Source organism: Sus scrofa, chromosome Y (genome assembly GCF_054392235.1).
Source record: "Sus scrofa isolate SSC_HxYL_T2T_F1_AM1 chromosome Y, Sscrofa_HxYL_maternal_Yorkshire_Landrace_v2.0, whole genome shotgun sequence".
NCBI classification, from domain to species: Eukaryota; Metazoa; Chordata; class Mammalia; order Artiodactyla; family Suidae; genus Sus; species Sus scrofa.
Genome location: NC_139402.1, coordinates 14,939,085 through 14,953,566, shown reverse-complemented (window position 1 = coordinate 14,953,566; position 14,482 = coordinate 14,939,085).

Genomic DNA, 14,482 nt, shown 5'->3' with positions numbered 1-14,482 from the left:
CAACAGATGATTGGATTAGGCAGAGGTGGTACATACACACTATGGAATACTACTCAGCCATAAAAAGAATGTGATAATGCTATTTGTGGCAACATGGATGGAAATAGAGACTCTCATTCTGAGTGAAGTAAGTCAGAAAGAGAAAGACAAATACCATATAATATCACTTAAATATGGCATCTAATATATGGAACAAATGAAACTTTCCACAGATAAGAAAATCATGGACTTGGAGAATAGATTTTGGTTGTCAGGGGTTGTGATGGGAGTGGATGGATGTGGAGCTTGGGGTTAATAAATGCAAATTCTTGCATTTGTAATGGATGAGCAATGAGATCCTTTAGTACAATTGCTCTCCTTCTATTGCTATAAAGCTTCTACACTCCTAAGCACAATGACTAAGTATAATTAAAAGGGAAAGTTGCAGATTAAGCTCTACCTATTAAATTCCCAAATACAAATTTACCTTGATATCCTTACTTTACATATGCTATAGTTTCCTGAAAATGCTTTATCACAGGAGTACCCATATGAGATTAGTCTACTCCAAAACATAACTACTTATCTCACCCTTTTCTCATGGTTCCCTAGTGTTGGGTTTGCTTAGAACCCTAAGTTTATCACTAAATGTTTAATAAACTTAAATGATAGAGGATATGTGAAAACGGGTACCTAATTGGTTTTAATTTAATTTATGGCCTCGTATGATCTATTTCTTTGAGAAAGTCCCTCTTTGGCCCTAAAATGGTAATAGTTTATCTTAAATATACATTTCACATCTGTGACTTTTCCTAACTAACATTTCTGTGTTCAAAAAAAAAAAAGGAATTATAAAGAATGATATTGTAACTGTTTTTCCTTTTATTTACAAATCATTTCAGATACCACATGATGTCAAACAGGATTGTGACAATTTACTACAACTTCTCTCTTTATATCATTGAATGAAGTGTTACTCAATATGTTTCAATTAACTTTGAAAATAAGCAATGACCCTTCCTTAAAACTCTATATTGAGCACTTCTTTCTTCATGCTAAATGAAAGTCTGATGTGTTTTATCTGTAGAGCTAATTACTGTCTATCATTATTCTACCCTTCACTTGTTTAATTTTTTTTCTTTTTAAGTAGTAAAACTTAAAAGAACCTGTGCACATATCTGTTAATTTTTTCTTAGTCTTTCTATTTTGAAATGGCAGAATTCTAGGAAATTGGAAAGGCATTGAAAAGGTGGCCTGTGTGTACTTTACACATGTCCCCTAATTGAGTGCTCTCATGTAATCTGATGTAAATATAGCACACTTTAACTAACCAGAATTTGACACTGGTCAATTTATATGTGTATAGTTCTATTCCAGTCCATCCACATGTAGATACATGTAACGGCCATTATATTCAATAGAGAAAAAATGGTACACAATAAAATTTTAGTCTTAGGCGATTTTGAATGTTTCAATCTTTCATACTTTCTACTTTATTACCGGAAGAACTCTTAATCGAAAAATCATACCATACTAAAAATATTTGAGATGGAATATTACTTTTTTTCTGCTGGATAGTTAAAATAGTATATCAAATTTTATTTCTCCTTTAAGAATTGATCAAATAAATTATTTCCAATGTTTAGTGTTAATTTTCTCTAAATTCCAGCTTCATCTATTTTTTATCTGAACTCCCCCCCCCAAAAAAAATCACAAAAATCAACCACATAAAATTTTAGTGCACTCATGGTAGGAATAAATATTTCAATTTCTGAATTTCTACTATTGTATTTTTATACCCAGTCTATCACTTCCAGCACTAGTTTAAAATAACCAAATTTACCTCTCCCCAAAGGATACTCTCTTACAGTAAGTGTTATATACAACTAAGAAATTAATTGTGGACTAGAACCAGTAAGGCCATGGATTGCTGATGCAACTGAAAGCCTGGCAATGCATAAAACACCATGGCTTGACATTGCAATCTCCCTTTTCAGCATCATCTTTCCTCTTCTGATGCTAACTTCAACGCTCTTTCTTCTCCTGTTTAAGTTTTGTGAACAATTTATAGTAAGTTTTAATGGTCTGTACACACCTGTTGGAATGAAGTAATATCCAGGGTTAATATTTCTTGATAACAGAGATGTAAAAACATTTGAAAGATCTTTATTTCATGCATCTCTACTTTGAAAATTATATTTTAATTTAGTCAATAAACACCAAATTATTTGCCTATCATGTAATTTTGGATTTAATCATATTTTCATTTATTTTGTCCTGCTTCTTTAATTCTAAAAAATAATACATAAACTCATTTGAAAGGTACAAAAAATAATGATCACCCTTGAACAAACTAACAGCCTCCTCAAATTTATTTACGATTTTTATCATTTTATTCTTTTCTTTTCTTTTTTGTTCTAATGTTGCTTATTTCCCCAGTACAATTTTTCCCTACTGTACAGCATGGTGACCAAGTTACACATACATGTATACATTCTTTTTTTCTCCTGTTATCATGCTCCATCATAAGTGACTAGACTGAGTTCTCAGTGCCTCATAGCAGGATCTCATTGCTGATCCATTCCAAAAACAATAGTTTGCATCTATTAACCCCAAGCTCCCAATCCATCCCACTCACCACCCATGGCAACCACAAGGCTATTCTCCAAGTCTGTGATTTTCCTGTCAGTAGAAAGTTTCACTTCTGCTGTATATTAGATTGTAGATATCAGTGGTATCATAGGGTATTTGTCTTTCTCTTTCTGACATTTCACTCTGTATGGTAGACTCTAGTTCCATCTGTGGTGCTGCAAATGGCATTATTTTGTCCCCTTTTTATGGATGGGTAGTATTCCATCGTGTATCTATACCACTGCTTCCTAATCCAGTCATCCATTGATGGACATTTGTGTTGTTTCCATGTCTTGGCTATTGTGACTAGTTCATTGTCCTTGCAGTACTTACTATTTTTAGTTTGCTTATAACCATCCAGCTTTTTCCTTGTCTCTGTTATTCTTTAAATATATATTTCAATTACTTTTCTAAAAATAATTTGTGTTTTTATGCGATTTCAATGATTAATTGTTTTCTTATAAAGGTTTGTAAATATTTTCCCATGAGGTGAACCGATATGAGTTTAGTATTTCAAAGATTAAAAATGATTTTGATTTATTGTTCTTCTACTGATGAACTTTACTTCATTGTAATATCTATGCTTAAATGTGGTTCTTCAAAACTCAATAAGACATAAAGAAATCCAGTAAGTGATAAAAGCAAATACAAACACTCTCTGGAGGAATTTACCTTCAAGGTGACCTCAGAGAAGTTCCAAATTTCTATGGACATACCCTATTACTTACAAAAAGAAGATACCACTAGTGAAAGAAATTTTCTCCAAACATTTTATTTGAGGCAAAACACAAAATAAAGTTAGTGCTTCTAAAAGATAAAAGGGTTTACAAAATGAAAAGGTAATTTCCTCAGTACTAATGAACAAATCCTTAAACGAAAAAAGAGAAACGCTAGAAAAAATACATAATTAATGATTTTGAATACATTGAAAATAATCAGAAAACTGGAAGTATGTCCCATAAAGTTGGCGAAACTAGTGCATGGCTAAACATTAGAGATTTTAGAACCCTCAAGAATGAAAAATGAGGAAGTCTACAATTCTAGAGATTTAGGAGATGAAACGTCCAGTCATTTCTCGAAAATACAGTGTTTTTTAAATGACGAAACAATTTTAAAGTATTTAAACCATGAATTCTCAGACTAAAGACTGTATGTCAGGCATGCATGTGTGTGCGTGTGTGTGTGCGTAAACATCAAAACAAAGAAAAGATGAAGTGCACACTTTTGGGTAATTAAGTTACTGGTAACAGGCTAAAATCACCAGTTTTATCAGTCACACACCACTTACTAGAAATACAAAGAAAGAGCAAGGCATAGAAAAAAATAAGACCTAAAAAATTCATAGTAAAAACAAAACGAATTAAAAATGGCTAGAAAACCCACCCCACTTCCCTGCTTCCCTTTGGCAGCTGCTGTGTAGCACAGGGAACTAGGTCTAGTCTCTTATGTCAGAGCAGGATAATGTGAGAAAAAGGAATGTATACCTAGATGTGTAACTGGGTCACCATGCTGTACAGTAGAAAACTGACAGATTGCCGCAAGCCAGCTATAATGGAAAAAAACAAAAATCATTATATAAAGAAATGCTATAAACACGTGAAAATTTTAAAAATATTATATCAGAAAACATGACTTCTAATTTTCTATACACTGAGTAACAGAAAAATGACAAACTAATATAAATTGGAAGACAAAAACATCTCAACTGATTTCCAACTCCAATCAGTTGAGCTCATTTCCTGACATAAATACAATTTCAGTTACTAATAAAAGAATATATGTCATGAGTATAAAGTAAAAATAATAGTAAGTGTAAACACCATCTATCTGTAAAAGGAAAATATTTCCATATCATTGAGCCTTCTGGTATCTTTCTACATTCGTCTAACACTCTCTTACCAGATAACCCAACATTTCTACGTGCATTGAGTCTGTCCTGTCACCTATGTTTTATGTGGAATTAAATATATGCTAAATTAAATGAGAGGACATATAGCTGTATAATTAGAACAATTTTGTCCTTAAATACATATTATGCTATGTTATCTCCATGTCATTTTTGCCTCCACCATAAAATGATCTCTTTCACCTGCTCTATATTTTCCATTATATAATCAAAAACCTTTTATTGAAGAAAATTTTAGAGACATCTACATCTTTGGAAAAATGAAGAATGCTCTGAGTCTGCATTTGTGTCTAGAGGGTATAAAGATAAACACATACATTAGATTGTTTTTTCTTAATTTCCAAGGGGGGGAAATGAAGATAAGGTGCAAGAAAAAGATATCTGAGAACTTTGAAGAGCCAGGATGTTTAACATTGATCCTAATGGATAATTTCTGTTAACACCATATTTCAAACCATTTATAATTTTTATAACATGTCATTATAAACTATTTCTGAGGAATTTCCTCTTTCTTTTACATTAAGAAAAAAACTCTCAAGAAGACATTTTCCCAGAAATGAAATAGTCATACTACTTTAAAATGTGACTTTGAAAATTTCAATTTCTAGGCATTCCTGTTGTGACTCAGCAGTAAGAAACCTGACTAGTGTCCATGGGGATGCAAATTTGAACCAGGCCATGCTCATTTGGTTAAGGATCTGATCTTGCTGTGAGCTATTGTGCAGGCTGCAGACACAAGTTGGAATGGAATTGCTGTAGATGTGGTGGAGGCTGGCAGTTGTAGCTCTGATTTGATACTTATCCTGGAAAATTCCATAGGCTTCACATGCATATATGTGCATATATACACACACACACACATATATACATATATATAAAACACATACATAGATTACAAACATATGTATATATATGTGTGTGTATATATATGATATTTTAGAAATATATATATAATTTATGTATATATAATTTTATATACCTCTACAATTTTATGTACATTTCTAAAACCTTGCAGAGTTTTTGGAGAGAAGATTAAGCTGTAAGAATATATTAATTGGAGACTTTAAATCAATATTAAAGATGGTGGTGTCCTCAACTGGGATCTGAGTTTTCTGAAACACAATTCAGCACTCTTAATTCTAACACACGAGTTTAAAAAAAAAAAAAGCCAAGCATTCATAAATTTATTTTCAATTGGTATACATTTTACATTTTATGGCCAAATACTGGAAGCCATGAATTAAATCCATTTATGATGCTATGGTATGATTGACGCAGAAACAAACTATAAGGAAATACAGATCAGTATTCCTTAAGCATGCCATCAAAAATACTGCAAACCCTAGAAAACAAATAAAAATACAATATAAAAAATACAAAAAACCCCAAAGTAAGTCCAATATAGAAGAATGAATGTAATCTCCTGTAGTAATAGAGTTCAGGATAAAAGCCGCATGATCCTCTCAATAGACAGAGAAACAGCTTTTAACAAAACACAACCTTATTTCACAATGAAACCTTTCTGGCCACAGAAAACAGCAGAGTATTGTCTCCATTTGCTAAAGGTCATTAGGTAAAGGTCATTAGGTAAAGGCAGATGATAAGGAAAGATTGTAAGAGTTTTTTTATGATTTGGGAAGAGGAATAAGATATTATGCATAATTAGACATGGTATAAAATTCTAAGAGCAGCCATACCTATAAAGATAGCAGTTTACATCTTAACCAGTAAAGTTTTGATTTTTTTACTTTCAAAAATAATAAACACATTTGATACATGCAACTCATTTAAGACAAAAGAGAAGGAAGGATAAAAACAGAGATATCCAAAAGTAACAACAATAGAAATGAGTCCTAAAATGTAATAATCACAGTGAATATTCAATACAGGGCAGTAAAAATGATACCTCAAACATGAAAATAGAAATTTTGAAAAAATTGGTTGAAATGTATGCACTTCAAGCTATATACTTAATAATTTTACTTTGACATCTAGCTTTCTCAATATTTATACATAAAATTAAAAATCTGTTTAAAAATCTTAATTAGTGAATAAAAGCTAACAGGTTTGAGAATACTTTTTCAAATTATCTCACATGAAACAAAAAACCTCCTTCCGATGAGGTCAAAATGCACGAGTCTATGTAAATTTTAATATCTAATCTCTGTGTATGATACAGTTAATCTACATTTAACTTTAACATGTTAAGTATCAATAACCAAAAGATAGACATAAGACCTGCAAAAATTTTCAACAATTAGTTTCCCTGCATATGAAAAAAAGTTAAAATGTTTTGGATATAATATTTACCAAATATTTAAAAAATATAAATATAAATAAAACCCCCCAAATACTGTAAAAACTTAAATGAATTGCATATACAAATTTGAAATACATTAATTCCAGTAAGTGCGAGCTTACATTTGATTAATAGATATAAAAATTTACTCTTTAAAAGCATGTTATTTTTTCCTCAACTTTGTGTATAGATTTAACTTGATAAAATAAAGCAACAGCTCCTTTTCCCATTTACCTGTGGGTGGGTGAAACCATCAGATTACCGATAAAATCCAGAGTGAAGAGGCAAAATAAACAGTTTTTACGTGTATTAGTATCAGTAATTTAAGATATTGGAACTCTGAGTAGAAAGGTCTTGTGAACAAAATAAAGTACCTTCATAGAATTTTAAAACAACAGGGATCAATAATTGAAAGTTTAGCTGTTTCATATCTCACAATTCAATAAATTATTTAACACAAATTTTTAACGAGGCTTTGGAGAAAATAAATACTACTCTCCCAAAAATAAAACCATAGATAAGGTCAAAGATCAAATAACAGATTGAAGAAAATATCTGTATTAAACAGTCAAATGTCTCCCCAAACCAATACAAGAAACCCCAAAACAGTAGAAAGTGACCAAAAACGAGACTAGAAAAAGATCTTTCAGGAAAAGAGTAAACACATGAGGCTTTAGCCATATTCAGAGCAGGCAACTGCATCAACTACTGGTTGTTTAAATGCAAATATAAGGAGTTTTCATTGTGGCTCACTGGAAATGAACCTGACTAGTATCCATGAGGACACAGGTTTGGTCCCTGGCCTCCCACAGTGGGTGAAGGATCTGCCATTGCTGAGAGCTGTGGTGTAGGTCTCAGACACCTCTTGGATCTGGCATTGTTTTGGCTGTGGTATAGGACAGTGATTACATCTCCAGGGTGCCTCATAGTCTGGGAACCACCATATGCTCCAGGTTGGCCCTAAAAAGACAAAAATAGAATTGAATAAATAAGTACAAATCAAAATAATACCTGTAAATAATAAGGAATAGAAGTGTCAGTTAAATGGACTTTGAAGGCCAAAAATGAAAACCCTCACAGCATGCAACATACAAAACAAAACTGAAGGCTTTTGCAGAGTGAAGGAGTCTATCAACCAAATGGAAAGATTACCTAGTGAATGAAGGACATACTTGAAAAAAATACATCTGATGAAAGTTGTACTATCCATAACATACAAGGAACACATACAACTTGTGTTCTGATTAAAAAGTGGGTAGAAATCCTGAACCATTTTCAAATATGTCACACAGAAGACCAAGAGTACCGGAAACAATGTTCAATGCTGCCAATCATATAAGAAATGCATATCAAAATGAGATAAAACCTAACATCTTTCAGAATTGCTGTCCTCAAAAGAGAATAAAGGTTGGTGAGATATGGAGACAAAGGAACCTGCTACCCCATTGGTAGGAATATACAGCTACTCTGGAAAAAAGTTTGGTGGTTCCTTAGAAAACTAAATAACAGCAGCACTAATTGCTCAGCATCAACTCAATTTGAGTTATTTATGCAAAGATCACAAGAACATTAATTAGAGGATATATATATGGACCCCAATAACACTATTTACAACAGAGAAGACACAGACCAAACTATGAGTTCATCCATGGAGATATGGATCAAGAAACTGTGACTCGTACATGAAATTGAACATTACTCAGGCATCAAAATAAATGTAATCTTATCATTTGCCACAAGGACAGATTAGAAGGTATCATGCCTGGTGAAATAAATCATACAGAGAAAGAAAAATATTGATTAAGAAATCACTTCTATGTGGAATCTAAAAAACAAAACAAATGAGCAAACATAACAAAGCAGAAATGGTGTTATGAATACAGAGAACAAAAAGGGGGTTGTGAGATGGGACACAGTTAAAGTGAGCAAAGAAATAGGTGAGGGAGATTTTAAGAGATGCAGCCTTCCAGCTGTGAAATACATGAGTCATAGGTGTGAAATGTTCACTGTGGGGAATATAGTCAATTACTGCAAACCTTTTGTGTAGTGACAGTAACAAGTGTTCCCATAGTTATCATTTTGTAATATATAGAAATACATAAAGTTGAATATGAGGAACTGAAACAGTGCTGTAGGTCAATTATATTTCAAAAAACAGACAAATATACCATAGAAAGAAGAGGATAGATTTGTGGTTAAGAGAGGTGGGGATGGGCACTTAGCTGAAGGCCTTCGGAAAGTATAATCGTTTAGTTAGATGATAAGTACATAATACTATATATAACATTGCAATAGTTATATATGTGGATGAAAGTTATCAGAGTGTGTTCTGAGAGTTCTCATCACAGGGAACATATTTTATTTCTATCTCTATTTTTAACAATCTATATGGATATGTGATGATTGAGGTTAACTAAAACCCATAGGCCACGTCATTATGTTGTGTACCTTAAACTTATACAAAGTTATTTGCCAACTATATCTCAGTAAAACTGGAAGAAATAATATATATAACTGCAAATTATGGGAAAAGTTATGATTGTTTTCCGAAGTGTTTCTCTTCTCTCAATCTCATTGCGTCCTCACTCAGTAGCATAGATTTATTTCTAATTACTATTTTAAATGATGTTTGTAATGGGTTGAATTAGAAAACAAAGTGAATACTGCAATTCAATAAAACAAAGAGAACTTGACTTCTTCATTTGTATTTTTCAAAACTATCTTTGTCTTATAATTGATAACTTATAGTAATATCTTCCAATTATGGAAATTAGGAGCTCCCATTGTGGCTCGGCAGAAAAGAAAGAGACTCTATTCCATAGGTCCCAGGTATGAGCCCTAGATTCAATCAGTGGGTTAAGGATCTGGCTTTGCCATGACCTGTGTTGTAGGTGGCAGATGTAACTCAACTCTCACATTGTAGCAGCTGTGGTGTAGATCAGCAGGTATAGCTCTGATTCGATCCTGAGCTTGACTAACACCATATGCCATGGGTGTGGTGCTAAAAAGACCATAAAAATTCAAATTATGAAAATTAAACCTAAAAAGGGATGCATTTCACTAAGGAAACATTAATGATTGCCCCCTTAAATTTCTCAGCCTATTATATTTATTCAATTACTGTGTGTATGAGAGTGAATTGATGGCAAATATCTATGAGTGATTACCTCACTATAGGGCCCCAAAGTGGAATGTGCCCAAAAAGTAATGCAGTCATATTTCTGTTCTAGTCTTTGTGGAAAAACATAAGGGTAACTTGATCCAATAGTACTGCAACAGTAATGAAGCCAATGGTAAATGACACAGAAAATCTGCCATCATTTTTTCAATAAATAGCAAAAAAATACAGGGCAGAAGCGGCCTCACTAGTGTTGAGATCAGAAAGCTAAATGGAACATTTTTATGAGGTTTGGAGCCAAGAACCACTCCTTCTTCCAGAGAGGATACTCAATCAGCTCTTTCTTCAACAGGCCCTTCGAATGTTGTCATGGCAGTCCAAATTCTTCCTCTAAATTAAGACAGTACATTTTAGCATCGAATCCAAACAGCTATAAGCAAGATACTCTACAATTCAATATTCATAGAAAATCCAAAAGGTAAATGTGGATGAATAAGTAGAATAGAATTCTGTATCTAGTTAAAGGGGGTTTTGAATTAATTTCACAGAGTATTCTTCAGGAAACTTTTTTATGAACAACCACACAATCACACTTCGGTAATGCATAAGCCACCTGGGAACATTGAGATGATGGTCCTGAAGTTCTGCCCAGAGCCCAGCTGAAGTGGAAAGTCGTAGTTCTCTCTGCACACTTCTCAGACCATGACTCTGGCCAAAAAAACTGAGCACTCGATTTAATCTTGCTGACCACTTTGGGAATTTACATAGTTATTTTATTGAATGTAGACATATTTTTCCATGTTTTATGTTTGATATTTGGATTTCATAGAACTTAAAATGTCTCTGGGAATGTTGACTCCCATTTCGGATACAGACGCCCCATTTTTTATCTAGCAAATAAAAAAAGCATGATTAGCTACCAAAAAAAAAAAGGAGAAGCTAAGACTAAACGTCATATATTTTGATTCCATTTAAAAGTAATTTCAAAGTCAGAGTTCCTATTGTGGCTCAGCAGATTAAGGCACAACATTGTCTCTGTGAGGATGTGCATTCAATCCCAGCCTGCCTCAGTAGGGTAAGGACACAGTGATGTTAAGCATGTCTCTGTTGTAAGTCACAGAAGCAGCTTGGATCCGGCATTGCAATGGCTGTGGTTTCGGCCAATAGCTGCAGCTCCAATTCAACCCAGAGCCTGGGAACTTCCACAGGCCACGGGTGAAGACTTCAAAGAAAAAAAAAACTAATTCTAAGAGAAGGTTTTCTATAGATGGAGAAGAGATAAGTGATCACCAAGAGCATGTGCCTGGGGGAGGGAGCAACAGGGCAGAAGAGGAAGACTTGGTGCTCACCTTCACACACAACCATATCAAAAACAAAACAAAAAATTGACTCATGGAATGATTTGCACAGGACATCTACTGAATTCTGGTAGAAGGCCTTAAGCTTTCAAAACCTCAGGAAACCCTCCAACATAACTAGGTAGAGCAAAAAGAAAAAAAGAGAGAGAGAAAGAGAAGAATCAGGATCGGACTGGCACTGCCCTGAGAAGGAGTTGTGAAAGAGCAAAGGAACCCACACCCTGCGAAGCCACCTAACCAACAGGGAGATCAGCCAAGCTTCTCAAGGACTCATAGAAAAGTACAATATCTGGACGGAGGAGGGCCACACAATCCTCAGTCTCACCACCCTTAGACACTGCTGCCTGAGATGCTCAGGTGGGGACTTGCCAGGGAGTCTCCAGTTAGGTCTATGAAGAAGATGAAGGTTGGTATTTTGGAGGCAGCCTGAGGGGCTAGAGAGTGGTGTGCTATGGGCAGGTGAGTGGAGTGCCACATCTTAGGGAAACTGGGAGGAGGTCTGAGCCCACAGGAGAAGTAAGCACATTGTTGATTAGGTGAGTGGAGGACCACCAGAGGAATATCTTTCCCTGTGCACACCCAGATTCTCAGAGGACATGGCACACCTGGAACAGCCTATGGGTGCCCAGGTACCCCTCACAAGGGCTAAGGGTGATGGGACATTTCTTGTCCAGTCTAAGGTGGCCAAGCCACACTTGTGTAGGCTAACAGCAATGGGGTCCTAAGTGCAATGTGGTGTCTTTTGCATGGTCCACAGGCAGCAGGTGGAAAGCGGAGCAGTCACCTCAGACCCAGAAGTGACCATGGCATGCCACCATTTGGGGTCCATGAACTGAGGCCCCCACTTCCTCAGAGCATGGCACGTGGGAGGGCACTGCCATTGACCACCCTCAGGTTCCTGAGGATAGACACATCCTGCTGCTTCCACTGAAAAAGTAGAAGGAGAAATACAGAATGTCTCCAGAAAATAAAACAAAAGAGGATAGCATTACAATACCCATTACAAAACCCATTCTAAGAGCAATACTGAAAGCACTCTTCTCAATAAAAACAGAAAGTAAAACGAAATAGGATTAAGGAAAACACAATTGGAAAAGAGTCACTTAAATAAGACTATAGAGAGATTAAAAAAATCTTTTGTAAAAGTAATGATACAGTCAAGAGGCAGCAAAAGGACAAACATGAAGTAGACTTTAACACCCGACTCATGTCAATGGACAGAACCTCCAGACACAAACTCAATAAGCCAACAGAGATCCTAAAGAACACAATGGAAAAATTAGCCTTCATTGACATTTTAAAGACAATGCATTAATAAATAAGTTTATGCATTCTTGTTAAGTGCACGTGAAACATCCTCAAGGATTGACCACATATTGGGGCACAAAATTAATTTAAGAATGTAGAAATTAGTTTAAGTATCTTCTCTAAAAAATGGTGTGAAACTAGAAATATACCAGAGGAAAAGAAATGAGAAAAATCTGACTATATAGAGGTGAAAAAATATGCTACTAAAAAACTAATGGATGGGCCAATGGGAAAATCCAAAGGGAAGGTTAAATATCCCTCAAGAGAAATTATAATGAAAACACAGCCTTTGAAATTCCATGGGATGCTGTAGAAGGAAGTTCATGGTGATACAGGCCTCCCTCAAAAGGAAAAAAAATATCTCAAGTAAACAGGTTAAACTCAACACCTAAAAAATTAGAAAAAGATGTGAAAATAAAAAACTAAAGTCGGCAGAGGGAAGGAAGTCATAAAAACCTTAGAGGCAGTCAATGGAATAAAGGGATTGGTCGAGAGAACAAAATAGGGAATCAGTAAAATAAAGATTCAAAAAAATAGAATAAATCAATAAAAAACCAGGAGCTGGGTCTTTGGAAGGGTACACAAAATTGACAAGCTTCTGGCCAGAATCTCTAAGTAGAGGGGAGCAAGAACTCAAGTCCTCAACATAAGAAATGAAAAACATGAAGTCATGACAGATCCTAAAGAAAACTACAACAAAAACAACAAAAACCTGACTACGAACAATTATTTACCCACATATTTGACAACCTAGAAGAAATGGACAATTTTCTAGAGCTATACAGCCTGCCAAAACTAAATCAAGAAGAACTGGATCAACAGAACAAACTGAACACAAGAAGTGAAGTTGAATGTGTCACAAAAACACTCCCCAGAAACAAAAGTCCAGGACCACATGGCTTCACACGCAAATTCTACCAAACATCCAAAGGAGAATGTATACCCACCCTTCTTAAATTTTTCCAAAAGATGGAGGAAGAAGGAACACTCCCAAAGACATTCTATGAAGCCACAATCACCCTAATAGCAAACCCAGAAAAAGATACTACCAATAAAGGAAAGTATAGGCCTATACCTTTGATGAATATAGGTACCCAAAGTTCCTACAAAATTTTGGCCAACCAAATCCAGCAATATATTTAAAAAAACACATACACCATGACCAAGGGGGATGCATCCCAAGTTCACAAGCAGGGTTCAACCTATGCAAATCAATTAATGTCATACACCACATTAACAAAAGATACGTCAAAACCCACATGATCACCTCGGTAGATGCACAAAAATCAGTGGACAAAGTCCAACATCCACTCATGATAAATACTCTTACCAAATTGGGTAGAGAGGGAACATTGCATAATAAAAGGATTTATGACAGATCCACCACCAATATGATACTCAATAGAGAAAAGCTGAAAGCCTTCGCACAAAACTCTGGAATACGACACGGGTGCCCACTCTCACCACTTTTACTCAACATAGTATTGGAAGGGAGTTCCCATCCTGGCTTAGAATTGAATGAATCAGACTAGCATCCATGAGGATGCAGGTTTGATCCCTGGCCTCACTCAGTGTGCTAAGGATCCAGCATTGGCATGAGCTGTGGTGTAGGTTGCAGACATGGTTCAGATCCTGCAATGCTATGGCTGTGGTATAGGTCAGCATCTGCAGATGTGATTTAACTGCAGGCCTGGTAACCATGGGTGTGCCCCTAGAAAATGCCAAAAAAGAAAAAGCATTGGAAATCCTAGCCATCACCATCTGATTAAAAAAAAAAAGAAAAGAAAAGAGGAAGAAAAGAGAAAAAATTACTGCCCATGCAGATGTCATGATAAAATACAATGTATAGAAAACTTAAAGATGCCATGCAAAAACTACTGGGT